Source organism: Cherax quadricarinatus, chromosome 28, assembly GCF_038502225.1.
Source record: "Cherax quadricarinatus isolate ZL_2023a chromosome 28, ASM3850222v1, whole genome shotgun sequence".
Classification (NCBI taxonomy): Eukaryota; Metazoa; Arthropoda; class Malacostraca; order Decapoda; family Parastacidae; genus Cherax; species Cherax quadricarinatus.
Genome location: NC_091319.1, coordinates 28403460 through 28418846, shown reverse-complemented (window position 1 = coordinate 28418846; position 15387 = coordinate 28403460).

Sequence of the window (15387 nt, the reverse complement as noted above, 5' to 3'; positions counted from 1 at the left end):
AAGACGCTGAGGTACACAAGGACAAGAGACAGTAAGAGCAGACACGGGTGCAGAATAGGCACAAAGAATATTGAAAAGCAGTAGGTGAAACTGCATAAAGACAAGACATTAAGGGAAACAAACGGGTCATACACACACTGAAATCAAAATATCTGCGACACCCCTCCCAAAAAGCTGTCACCTGCAGTGGATGGAACAAAGGTACACACACCACCCACCACGCAACACGATGGACCAGTACTGGAAGAAAAAATAATTCTTGCAGTTTTCCTTAGTAAGATTTAGCGAAGAACTTATTTTACCACCAATACTAAATTTGATAAAATCATCAGTTCAATATGAAGATAGATTAATAATGATCATAGAAATAATGGGAATATTTGAAGCTTTAAAAGAAGCCTGGATCACAAACTATAATTAGTTTAATTATGTTTGAGTAAATAAAATAGGAGGGACTAGGTAATTTCGTGAAACATTCAGCGGAGAGAGATGCTAAAATAATCAAATGATGTGATGGAAGTGCCTGGAATAATAGTGAAGAAACAATGGGAGTTATGCAAGTATATAAGAACTGCCAAAGCAGCAAAAGTTCATATTAAAATGAAGAGAAACAAATAATCTCCAATAAAATATTAAGAATTCTCCAAGACATAATTTTCTCCTTAATTTCAATCTCACAATAATAAAGTGGAAGATGACAAACAAAGAAAAGTGCCGAGAAAAATTCCTGAAAGCACTGTAACCCGTAAGGAATATACCAGGGAACATATAACTGAAATATCTGCATTCACTCAACAGGTAACAGTAAAATTGAAAAAATGCTAGATTTCATAATCACAAACGGCGAGGAATTAATCATAGATATAATACCGACCACAATGCATTATGATCACCTCTCTGAAGTGAAATCAAACATAAATTCATGTGTTTGTGCTTGTTAATTTTATTTCAACATTCAGAGAATTGACTTGGACCAAATAAATAGTTACCTAAATTATCTAAAACTTGATAACCAATATGAATACTCTTAGCGCAGACCAAAGTATGGAAAAATGTAGAAGAGTCTGCATGTCGCATGTCCCTCAGAAAACTCCTAATGTGAGAACATAGAGAATATAGACAAATTTACAGAAAAAATGAGAAAATGATGCTGAACTGCAAAGAAAATATACACCAAGAAATAGCCCATATATATATATATATATATATATATATATATATATATATATATATATATATATATATATATATATATATAATTATATATACTGGGACAAACCGATCATGGAAAAAATCGCCAACACAATGCTCTCCAACGCCTCAGGAAAGGACAAAGCTCGTCTCCTAGCAGTGAAGGCACCACACTCAGAAGATTTCCTGTTTGCTGTTCCCAATTCCTCCTTGGGCACTCGACTAGACCCCACAGGCCATTCCGATTGGTGTTGCTCGTCGCCTAGCCGCCCCCATCCTCACCGAACATAGGTGTATTTGCGGCAGGGCGACAGCTGATCAATTCGGACTTCATGGCCTCGTGTGTCACACAGCAGAAGGGAAGTATGCCAGGCATGAGGAGGTCAATGACATCATAAAGAGAAGCCTTGCCACAGCCCGTTGCCCAGCTCAACGGGAACCCCAAGTGCAGAGGTCTGACGGAAGTCTAAAGCGTCCTGATGGAGCCACTATGCTACCTTGGAAGGATGGAAAGCAGATTGCCTGGGACTACACATGTGCCGCCACATTGGCAGACACCTACTTGCCATACTCCGTAGTGGAAGGGGGTGGAGCTGCCAGCCACAGGGAGACCCAGAAGATCCGCAAATATGAAGACCTTCCCCCTTGCTAAAACTTCATTCCAATAGGGTCGGAGACCCTTGGAGCATGGGGCAAGTGTGCTCTAAAGTTCCTAATAGAGCTGGGTGAAAAGCTCATCATAGAAACAAAGGACCACAGGGCGACCAGCTTCCTCTTTCAGAGACTCAGTGTTGCGATCCAGAGAGGAAATGCCTGCAGCATTCTGGGCACACGGCCCACCGCCGGGGAGCTGGACGAAGTATTCGAGATGTAACTCTGAGTTACCTATGTTGTTTTACTTTGTATCATATTTTTGTGAATGTTTTGTCAATGTATTTTGTCTTTAAATAAAATATATATATATATATATATATATATAATATAGGGGGTGGTAGGAGAAAATTCTCAAACAGCTTCAGGGAGAATCTTGAGTTTTCCCTGAAGCAAGTTTATTCTTTTCTCTGAGGATGAGGGTCCCTACAACAGTTCTAGAGGTGGTACCTCCCTATACATATTATATATATATATATATATATATATATATATATATATATATATATATATATATATATATATATATATATATATATATATATATAAAGAAACCGGCCATATCCCACCGAGGCAGGGTAACCTACAAATAAAAGTTTCTCATTATAAATTTAATGATGTATACAGGAGAAGGGGTTACTAGTCCCTTGCTTCCGGCATTTTAGTCGCCTCTTAGGACACACATGGTTTGCGGAGGAAGAATTCTGTTCTCAAATGTAATTAATGTGGTTTAACGGAAATAACAATTTTACTCTTCTTACATATAAAATTAGCAGAAGAACCCATTTTCACTCTTCCTACTAGAAGGCAATGTTTTGGGAAAATTTAAGTTAAGCAACGGTGGGTTGCTGAAAAATAAGACACGGTATGGGTAGGGCTCGAACCCATGGAGTTTTGAGACTCGCTCGCCATTGGTTCAAACCCCACCCGTTCAATGGCTTGTTTGCAATCTTGTTTTTACGATTTAGTGAGTCGTGAAAGTTTCCGAAAGTAATTTGAACCATTCCAGGAAACTGGAAATAGGTTCCACAAGTATCGTCATGGGATGCATGTCAATTGGTCCAAAGAATCTTTCCTTTGTTACTCTACACCACTATTGAAAATTTAAAACTTTCTCGTGTTATGGATGAAATAAAAAGATATCAGAAAAGATGCAGGATCAAAGGTAAATAAAACTGAAGGGAAACGAAGACTGTAACCTTCAAGATGTGTCAAATTAGCCAGGATGTCACATTGCTAGGCAAGACTGCAAGACTGAGGGAAACAAGCAGAAACAATCTGCTTTCCAGGACTTAAAAAAAAAAAAACTGGCCTCAGGCTGGGTTGCAAAGATACAAAATCTTTTGAAACAATTACCATTACGTTAGAAACTTGGGGAGGTCTTCAGAAGAAGGAAATAGGTGTTCGAAGAAGAGATAAAGAAATGAAAGAAAATAACTCTGAAACAGTTGGATAGTATGAGGAAAAAGTGAGGGTGAGGGAAAGAATGAGGGAGAAGAATAGGGTGAAGGAGAATAGGATGTGGGTTTAAAGGTGAGGGGCAGAGATGAAGGTGAACTTGAAGACAATGGTAAGGAAGATGACGATGAGGGAAATAGTAGTAAGAGAGAAGGAGAGTGAGGGAGAAGGTGGTATGGAACAAATGTGATGAAGATGATGGTTAGGGAATGGATAGTGAGGGAGAAAGCATGGGTGACGTCAGATGTACATAGTGCATAACATCAGATGTACTCCAGTCTCTGGTAATAAAGCCTCGACAAAAACAAAAAAAAACAATAAAAAACAAACACCGTGACCAGTTAATATTGTCCAAATCAACCCGAAACACTGTCATAAGTTACAGTCTCCCAAGTGCTTACTATTTATGTGTTGTCCAGCGAAAACTTCTGTCGTGATTGATGCATTCAAGAGCAGCACTTAGTATGTGTTTAAGACAAATAGAAAAACTTAAGAGGCATGCAAGTCTTCTAATAACATGTTCATTTGTCCACTATAATCTACCTTGTCCATAATTACTATCGCATTTGCTTTGTCTGTTTCGTAAAGTGACGTCCAGGATCTTTCCTTAATTCATGGTATAACTTAAGCTCAGACCTCTGCAACACAGTTGTCCTCAAAGTAAACATCACCATAGGCTGGAGAAAGTTATATATATGCTTTTGGAAATGGCTGCCGTATAATTTCACCTGAATTTATTTCACCTGTTTCTGCTGATGTTATTCTTGTCTCTAAATATATATTTTTCAGGTCGAATTTAAGGTTTCCAAATCCCTGTAAATGTTATATTTCATGTCATATTAACCTCATGCAATTAATTAGAAAGAAATTCTCACAAACAATGACAAAGTATATTAAATGTATATTATATCTCTCATATGTTTTTATTCTTTCACGGGTTATTAAATACTCTTTTAAGTAGAAAGTTTTTTAATGAGAAATATTAATATTAAAAACTGCCATTAATTTTAAATTTCTGTTTCACGAAGAGGAAATCAAGAAAAGATACCAGGAAAAAAATGGACTGTGTTATTACATTTGCTACAGTTCAAAAACCGATGGCTGAAATCTCCCTTGATTTAGAATTGTTTTATCTGCCAGACTACAGGTGAGACAATAACAATGACTACAAATGAAAATGGAAGGAAGAGTGTTGGAAAAGCAACTGTCATCAGAGAAGATCTGGTGACAAAACGATTTAGGTAAATATATTTGAAAATGTAGTTTGTCTATCATGTTACTAATCAGTGATAAAAATCTATTTTTTTTTGGAAGACTCTTGATGAAGTAGCTGAAAAACGAGATGTTGAGATTTACAAGGATTACTTTAGACTATGGTCGGCAGTGAAATCATCGCGCAAAACAACGTCATGAATTCCACCGACAACACCTATCTTCAGCTACTCCATCAACGCCTGTAAGATGTGTAATCTGTGGACAAATAAGTCATAATAATGTGCTGGAGAAATTCCCAGTAAGCCATATAATGAGCAATTTTTTTCGTCTGCAGCAGATCTGGAATTACATACTCATGTATTTGGTGCTGACAAACTGTAACACAAACCATGCTTGGATAGATATTTACGGTTGTATGAATATAAAACGAGAACTGAAGATCAAGGAGAAATTTCACTGAAAGGTGTTGGCTTACGAAGAGGCAATTATATTATTGCCCAAAACGGAAAGAAGTATATAGATTCTGTCAGAAATCTGACATCTCATGAACAAATTGGCTTGAGAAAATATTAGCAATGAAAAACTTATACTAAAAATACAATATATAGAAGACATGTATTTTAGTTTAGTTCGACCGAAAATAGTGTCCCTGATGGTGTTTTCTGTAAATATTCGGAATGACGAAATAGTTCCCCGAATTAAGCTTGAATGCCTTCCACCCCCTCCCCCCCCCAGGGGCGCTGTATAATCCTCCGTGTTTAGCGTTTCCCCCTTGATTATAATAATAAAAATAATAGTCCCAACGTGTAGAGAAAACTAAATGTAATCTAATCAGCAGTAAATATTCTTAAAACTGCTTTAATATAATTTGGAATTATAGACATTCTCCGAAGAACTGAAAAAGTTTTGAATGGCTATTGAGTTTCTGGATGAAATATTATTTTTTTCAACAGTATTTCCCAACATTAACAAGGGACTTCTGATGCTACAGGGTAGTACTGCAACGCACCGGAAGGTGAAGACATAAATGTAAGATTTGTCAGGAAACTAGAGATGAGTGTAATGAGTAGAAAGATACTCCTACCTACAGCGAAAGAATTTCTGCTAATGTTATTAAGCAAATACTGTACTATTCTCTTCAAGGAAATGAAAAATAGCTCTTCATATTTTGTTTCGTCACACAATAGATTACAACTGACATAATAGATAATTAATTACAAGCATGATTAAAGCTTTAGTTTGAGTGACTTACGATGAAACAATGAAGAGAAGACAGCAATTAGCAGCACACAATGTACAAACAAGTGGAGACAAAAAATACACCATTGTCAGGCTGTTATTTGGAAAACAGATCATCTTATGATTAAAGTTTATATCGTGAGGAGATCTGGAAAATAAATGATGAGGAAGCTTGCTTCAGTGCATGTTTTCATTATGTGTTATAATTTTTGCATAAAGTCAAACCGGATGTGGACGGTGAGTTCGAGCACACTGCGAAATTTGTGGTACTCGTTGTCAGTTTTCAGTTACCATCTCACAAATTACAGCTTCATTTCACAAGTTATATGTTTGAGAGATGAAGCTGTAGAGCGAGATATTCTAGAATTAGTTTCGTAAAAACTTATTTTTATTTAGTTTCTAAAATAAAATCGGATCTTTATTCAGTTTTCAATGAAGAATTTGAGAGATCAACGAAACTCTTTTTGAAAAAGGTATTAACAATTTTTTCTACTGCAAAATGACTACCTGAGGGGGGAAAAAGTGTGACGTGAGAGAAATCCGAAGAGACGGGAATGAATACAGTAAAGAGAAAAGCATAACACCATGAACAGAAGGAATGTATTTATATTCAGAAGAAAGATGTGATTTCAGTTATAACTGTTAGCTGTGTGCTGAAAAAAGAGACACAGCAGAAAAAATAAAATGAAGCTATATGTGAAGTTCGCACTCTGACAATGAGAGACAGTATACAGGAGGAAGCTAAGCAAAGAAATGATCAGAAGGCTGAGACAGTGACGAGTCGTGCGAAGAGTATCATGCAGTATGTCTTGTGGCAGAAGTGCGTTACCATGGCAAAAGTTACTTTAAATTTCCATGCATCCTACCATCGATTTTAAAACAAGGATGACCAGAGGATCAACACATTGCTTATGCATTCATAAGACTACTCGTTCAGTGATTAATCTGAGGAATGATAGTTTTCTCTGTATGATTTGATATAGAAACTTGAAAAAAAAATATTCACAAGGTGATTCATCAGTAACTGAGAAAATACTGAACGCATTATTACTCAGAACATATGTTGTCAGATTTTTGTTTTTCAAAGATGAGAAAGAAACCAAGAGTAGTATACTACCATGACTCTGGGCTTTAGTTATTTAACAACTATTACATAGAGAGAGTGAGAGAGAAAATGCTAGCCCACAGATGGCTCCAACTTCATCCTATTCCTTCCTTGTATGTTTCATAACAATAAAAATGCTTTCAAATGTAGGTAACAGCTATTAGCTTGTCAATAAAGCTAGGAATCCTTAACTTGTAAACAGCTTGTCAATAAAGGTAGGGATCCTTAACCTAACCTTGTCAAACTGTAAAGAGAGAAAGAGAGAGTACAATGAGAAATATGAGCTGTTAAGATACGTTCAAGTTGAAGCAACTACAGCTCTAGAGGATATCAGAAGAACTACTCAGAACACTACAGATTACCCAGATGTTGCAGACTTAGTGAAGGATTCAGAGGATGTAGCCCCTTAGATATTGCATACATTTTTTTTTGTGGGGGGGGGGGTGGAGAACGTTTATTCTAAACAGAGAAAGGACTTCGGAAAAAAGTAAGGAAAGAGTACAGCACAATTCCTGCAACTGCTTTTATTCTGTCATTGTGCTAATTCCGTAAAGTTGCATCTGAAAAGCATTGCCAATACAGTGGCAAATTTGGATTTTGTTAAAGTTAAAATGATGTTGCAAGGTTTGAGGCATCCACTGTTAATTCTTGGAAATGTGATGTAGAAAAGGACGCTTTTTTCAGTATATTTTTGGTAAGGCAGAATTTAACAGACACCTTAACTGGAAAATGAATATTTCACTCAATGGTTGGAGTGAAATACATAATACCAGGAAAGAATGTAATAAATCACGAAACATTTAAATTACTCTCTTTTTCATCCTCAATCGAGATCGCGGACATTATGAAAGTGGAAGTACAAACTTTCCAGGGAAGGTGATAGGATGGTTTAAATGCTCAGAAACTGCAAACTCTATACAAAAATGAAGCTTCTAGGCATGTGTACGTATATTCATGTGTGTTTATATGCTCATGTATATATGAACTCTTGTGCAAATGTACACATGAATTATATAGAGAATGTGTACGTAAATACACTAGCTAAGCATATACCGTACATATATGCATATGTCTATACATGTATATGTATCCTGTGTATGCATATGTGTACTCACCTATTTGTAAATGCAGGGGGTGGAGTCGCACCTCCTGGTCCCCGCCTCTTTGCTGGTGTACTTATGTATATGTGCACGTATCAATACATGTGCATATGTATGAGTGAATGTATTAACAAATAAGGGAATCACTCAGCAGTGCTGGAGGGCGAGTCCCCTAGAGCTAACATATACATGAATCTTCATCTCAGTGATCAGAATGGATGTTCCCCCATTTATATCACTTCTGTTTTTTCTTCTGCTCTATAACAAGGGAACCATTACACTATAATAATAAAAGTTCGAAGACTATCAGAAAAAGCTTCGATTCCAAATTTTATAACACATTCTCTAAAATTTTAGAATTACACCAACTCGCACTAAACTTGCTGATCTCCGTATAGAATGCATAATCAATAATGTTGTAAAGCCAGTCAGAAGAAGCATCATTTTTTAGTCATCGAATACAAGTATAGATCACTATTCAGTACAACTGACAAACTGGTACTTTTGTCACCAAATATCCACATAAGGTTTACGCTTAGGATACCACACCAGTGGTGAAAATTTGAAGCCGATCAAAAGAGTCATTCTCCAGTTAGGACACAGACTTCAACAATTCCAAGTTTTTTAACTATTTTACTACATCAACATATTTGCCTGGATACAATTTGGAGGAAGAAAAAACAATAACAAATAATTCCCCGGTTATAATAGAGTATAAATATCACTATCCTGGGAGTCCTGCTCTTACCTGATTAATTTTTTGTTCTTTATTAATGCTTTTAAATAATTTTTCCCTTGTTTAATGAAACCGTGCTCATGTCTGCGTTCTTTCTCACCAGAATTCGACCCTGTACACACTGCATCAAAGTAAGTAGAAATTTTGCCACAGCCAGAACTCAGATGTAAGTATAGGATGTACGGCCTAGCTTCGGCTAGGCGCCCATACTTACTTGGGGTCTGACTGCGTGACGAAAGTAGTACTGTCAACTTATGATCAGAACGCAGGTTCGATGCTAATCCTGCTGTACAATGTGTGATAAGGTTTGTAAATAATTTCTACGTCTTTAACTTCGAGCTGTGTCCCAGAATTCCCTTTTCTCGCCTAACAGCCTACCTCTGTCTACCTTATCTGATTTTGTGAATATTTTGAATGTTATCATGCCTTCCCTGGTCTGACTGCTCTCTAATGTTGTTAGATTCAATTCCGTTTGCCTCTCCTGCAGCGCATGCTCCTTAGCTCAGGAACAAGCCTCATTCCATACTTCTGCACTGGCGCTGAATACACCAAGATGGGCCCGACATATGTTGTATAAAAGGACCAGAAAGACTCTTTGTTGAGATTCCTGAATTTTACTTTTAGATGTGCCAGACGAGCAGTGGCTGCAGAGATTATTCAGCTTATGTGGGACTCTGGCGAAATATTGGGCTTATGCTCACCCCTAAGTCCTTCTCTTTAAATGAAGTCTGCAGCCTCAGTGTCCCTAGTCTATACCCTGATCAGTTTTCCAATTTGTCCAGATCAGTTTTGAACCTTTCCTAGTCCTCATCTGTTTTTATTCTCATCATTTTCATTCCATTACTAAACAAGGACACATCTGAATCAATCTCATCTGGAACATCATTCACATGAACCAGAGATAATACTGGTATTATGACCGATCCTTGCGTAACTCCGCTAGTTATTCTTCCCAGTTTTGATGTTTCTTTCCTGATAGTCACTCTTTGCTTAATTCCCCTAAGATATTCTTTGATCCGCCTAAGTACCTGCCGTTTTTTTTCCGCCTTCAAATTAAGTTTTCTTGTTCTTTTTTTTTTCCCTAGCCTCTCGTAGTGCACAGTAGCAAACGCCTTCTTGCAGTCTAAAAAAAATGTGTACACTCACCTAATTGTGCTTACCTATTTGTGGTTGCAGGGGTCGAGTCATAGCTCCTGGCCCCGCCTTTTCACTTGTCGCTATTAGGTCACTCCCTGCTCCGTGAGCTTCATCATACGTCTTCTTAAAGTTATGTATGCATCCTGCCTCTACCACCTCCCTTTCCAGACTATCCCACATCCTGACAACTCTGAAAAAATAATTCCTAACTTCCGTGAGTCAATGTGATCCCTTGTTGATTTGTCCCATCTCAAACATTTGTCCCCGTCCACCTTGTCGATTACTCTCAGTATTTTATACGTTGTCATCATGCTTCCCTTGTCCATCCTGTCCTCCATTGTCGTCAGGTGGATTTCCCTTAACCTCTCCTTTAACTCCGGGACCAGTCTCGTTGCAAACCTTCGCATTTTCTCTAATTTCTTGACTTGCTTCGCAAGGTGTGGGTTCCAAACTGGTGCTGCATACTCCAATATGGACCTCATGTACACGGTGTACAGAGTCCTGTACTATTCTTTACTGAGATGTCGGAATGTTGTTCTTAAGTTTGCTAGTCGCCCATATGCCGCAGCAGTTATTTGGGTGATGTGCACCTCAGGAGATATGTACGGTACTGTACTTACCCCAAGATCCTTTTCCTTGAGTGAGGTTTGTAGTATTTGGTCCTCTAGGGCGTATTCTGTTTGTGGTCTACTTTGCCCTTCCACTACCTTCATGACTTTGCACGTGTCGGGGTTGAACTCTAGGAACTAGTTGTTGGACCAGGCCTGCAGCCTGTCCAGATCCCTTTGTAGTTCTGCCTGATCCTCCTCCGATTGAATTCTTCTCATTAACTTTACATCGTCTGCAAATAGACGCACTTCTGATTCTATTTGGGTGATGTGCACCTCAGGAGATATGTACGGTACTGTACTTACCCCAAGATCCTTTTCCTTGAGTGAGGTTTGTAGTATTTGGTCCTCTAGGGCGTATTCTGTTTGTGGTCTACTTTGCCCTTCCACTACCTTCATGACTTTGCACGTGTCGGGGTTGAACTCTAGGAACTAGTTGTTGGACCAGGCCTGCAGCCTGTCCAGATCCCTTTGTAGTTCTGCCTGATCCTCCTCCGATTGAATTCTTCTCATTAACTTTACATCGTCTGCAAATAGACGCACTTCTGATTCTATTCCTTCCGTCATGTCATTCACATATACCAGAAACAGCATCGGTTCTAGAACTGACCCTTTTGGAACCCCGCTCGTCACAGGCTCCCACTTCGACACCTCGTCACGTACCATGACTCGCTGTTGCCTTCCTGTCAGGTATTCTCTGATCCATTGCAGTGCCTTCCCTGTTATACCTGCCTGGCCCTCCAGATTTTGCACTAATCTCTTGTGTGGATCAATGTCATAAGCCTTCCTACATTCCAAGAAAATGCAGTCTACCCCCCCCCCCTCTCTGTCTTACTGCTGTCACCTTGTCATAGAACTCCAGGAGCTTTGTGACACAGGATTTCCCGTCCCTGAATACGTGCTGGTTGTCGCAGATAAGCTCATTCCTTTCTAGATGTTGAACCACTTTTCTCCTGATAATCTTCATGACTTTACATACTATGCAAGTCAGTGATACCGGTCTGTAGTTTAATGCTGCATGTCTGTCTCATTGTGTGTACTCACCTAGTTGTGGTTGCAGGAATCGAGTCACAGCTTCTGGCTCTGCCTCCTCACTGGTCGCAACTAGGTTACTCTTCCTGCTCCATGACCTTTATCATACCTCCTCTGTGTGTGTGTGTGTGTGTGTGTGTGTGTGTGTGTGTGTGTGTGTGTGTGTGTGTGTGTGTGTGTGTGTGTGTGTGTGTACTCGCCTAATTGTACTCACCTAATTGTGGTTGCAGGGGTCGAGACTCAGCTCCTGGCCCCGCCTCTTCACTGATCGCTACTGGATCCTCTCTCTCTCTGCTTCCTGAGCTTTGTCATACCTCTTCTTAAAACTATGTATGGTTCCTGCCTCCACTACTTCACTTGCTAGGCTATTCCACTTGCTGACAACTCTATGACTGAAGAAATACTTCCTAACGTCCCTGTGACTCGTCTGAGTCTTCAGCTTCCAGTTGTGACCCCTTGTCCCTGTGTCCCCTCTCTGGAACATCCTATCTCTGTCCACCTTGTCTATTCCCCGCAGTATCTTGTATGTCGTTATCATGTCTCCCCTGACCCTTCTGTCCTCCAGTGTCGTCAGTCCGATTTCCCTTAACCTTTCCTCGTACGACATTCCCTTGAGCTCTGGGACTAGCCTTGTTGCAAACCTTTGTACTTTCTCTAACTTCTTGACGTGCTTGACCAGGTGTGGGTTCCAGACTGGTGCTGCATACTCCAGTATGGGCCTAACATACACAGTGTGTGTGTGTGTGTGTGTGTGTGTGTGTATTTTCAACTACCAAATTCATTCGTTCCCTAGGCTACCTCAACTTATTAATCTCACTCTAAAAAGTTTTCTTATTTTCAACAAAATTTGTTGATAACATCTAACCCACTCTCTCATTTGCTCTCTTGTACCATTGCTTCACCACTCTCTTAACCTCTCTTTCTCTATATATACTCCTCCCTCCTTGCATCACTTCTATTTTGTAAAAACCTTTTTCTCTCCTACTATTCTCTTTACATCATTCCGCTAAACCCTCTTCTTCCCTCCCGCACCCACTTCCCTGTAACCACAAACTTCTGCTGAACACTAACACTACATTCTTAAACCTATCCCATACATCTCCTACCCTACTGCCTATACTCTCACTACCCCATCCTCCTCCTTTAGTTTATAAACCTTCACCTCTGTCTTACTTGCTGCTTCCATTTTCTTTGTATCCCATCTGCGTTTTACTCTCACTGTAGCTACAACTAAAAAGTGATCTAATATATCTGTGGTCCCTCTATAAACATGTACATCCTGAAGTCTACCCAACAGTTTTTTGTCTACCAATACGTCGTCCAACGAACTTCTGTCATTATGTCCCATATATCTTGTATATCTATTTATCCTCTTTTTCTTAAAATATGTATTACCTATAACCAAACCCCTTTCTATACAAAGTTCAATCAAAGGCTCCCCATTATCAATTACACCTGGACCCCAAACTTACCTACCACACCCTCTCTGAACGTTTCTCCTTTAGCATTTAGGTCCCTTACCACAATTACTCTCCTACGTGATTCAAATTTTCTACACACATAACATCTAAAATCTCTCTCTCTCTCTCTCTCTCTCTCTCTCTCTCTCTCTCTCTCTCTCTCTCTCTCTCTCTCTCTCTCTCTTTCTCTTTCTCTAGGTGCATACACACTTTTTATGACCCACTTTTCGCATCCAACCCTTATTTTAATCCACATTATCCTTGAATTTATATATTTATATTCCCTTTTCTCTTTCCATAAATGGGCCTTCCAAAATATTGCTACCCCTTTCTTAGCTCTCTCTCAGATACTCCTTACTTAATTCCAGTTATTTCTCCTCGCTGAAACTCCCCTACCCCCTTCAGCTTTGTTTTGCTTAGAGCTAGGATATCCAACTTCTTTTCATTCATAACATTAGCAATCATTTCTTTATCATCCGCACTACATCCACGTACATTTAAACATCCCAGTTATTAGAGGTTACTAACCCATTGCTAACGGCATTTCAGTCGCCTCGTTCGACACGCATGGCTTACGGAGGAAATATTCTTTTCCACTTCCCCATGGAGAATAATGGAAATTAAGGACAAGTAGTAAGTAAAAGATGAAAAACCTAGGTGTGTGTATGTATATATATGCATGTGCATGCCTGTGTAGTGTGACCTAAGTGTAAGTAGGAGTATCAAGATATACCGTTATCCAGCGTGTTTATGAGACAGAAAAAGGGACACCAGCAATCTACCATCATGTAAAACAGTTACAGGTTTCTGTTTCACACTCACCTGGCAGGACGGTAGTACCTCCCTGCCTGATTTCAGTCTATCAACCTATATATATCTCAGAGCCTGCAAGTCTTGTGTTGGTCCACCTATTTAAAGCATTTTAGGATGTTTCGTTACCCATGATACTTATACTTCTTTTCTTTTCATAACTTTGTAACTCATATATGGCAAACAATTTTAGCTATTTATTCGGCAAGTTGCATATATTTCTTATATATTTATATTCTAAACTGTACACAATCTCATATATTCATGTTCCAATCTGATAATTAACATACTAAAAATTAGTGTGATGCCATAGCCATTGTTTTCTGCTCAGGATTATTTGTTTGCAGCTCGCGATGCACTGTTTGCTGTTTATTGCTTCTGTTTTATTGTTTACAAATGATAATCTATCTTTTCTTGCTTAGGAAATTCCAGACCCCTGAATTTACGATATTCCACAACCTAGAAGTGGTTGAATTTCTAAAATCAAAGTATTCATAAATAATCATCATCAGGCCATAGCTTTTGATACTATACTTAATGTATATGAAATGCGAGTTAGTGGTGGTATAGAATTCAGAGCCTGATTCAATTTTCAAACCATATGAATTTCCAGATCTCTCCCATAAACCTGTTTTAACGCTAACACTGTAGCATCCTGTTACTTACGGCGTCTTTACCTGCTAAAAACTTTACCTCAGAGTCCTCAACTTTACGCTTCACTTTCCATGAAAAGCTTAAGCTCCTGCTGCTAAGTCAGATTAATTATCATCCCAGAAGTTCTAGAAGCCGCAGCGCTTGTAAATATTCTAAACTATCTGATTGCTTGTGGTTTAAAGCTACAGTAAATCCTTCAGATAAGTAATAATCCTTAACTCTAAAAGCGAATTTGATCTCATCCCACAGATGTATGTATACCCAAAACTGAAAAAAAATGTCTATGGTGATGTTACTTACTAATATTAATCAGGTTTCATTAGAGAAAATGCAATGTATGTTAAACTATACTAAAATTATTAAACCCTCCAAGTATAGATATGTAAACTATCTCATAGGTGGACACAACTTTCATTGCTGACCTGCACAGATTTTTGCCAGGCCATTGTGTCTACTCTTCCAGTTTGAATATTTCTTTAGGTCTAAGTGCGTCATCACGCACATTCCAGTTTACTAGAAGTGGGGTTGGATAAGCGAATGAAGAAGCAACTTGAAAGCCATTGTACAAAAGAAAAAAATATGTAGGAACGATTAAGTTCTTGGCAGGATTATGGTGGAATATAAAACCTGGTACATCTGCTCAAGATATGATGAAAAATCTTGGCGAAGCATTTGGTGGCCGAAGAACACTTGAAAGTATACCAGTGGTTTATGTAGAGTTGCAGAGAACCGGAGCAAATAGCCACGAGACAGGAATCACATTGTTTCAGTGTCTAAGTAGTATATAGGAGTCCACCAGGATTGAAAAATCGTACTACCTCAAGCGCAAAAATGGATTATTCGTTGCCCGAGAGTTTCACTACCGTACAATATGATGTGCTGTGTTACTCCCTGAATCTTGTGTTGTACTTGAGTCTATGAAAGGACACGTGGAAAATGGCGATGCGAAAGGTAGGTAATAGTTGAAGCTGGTAGTTGATATAAAAGGTAC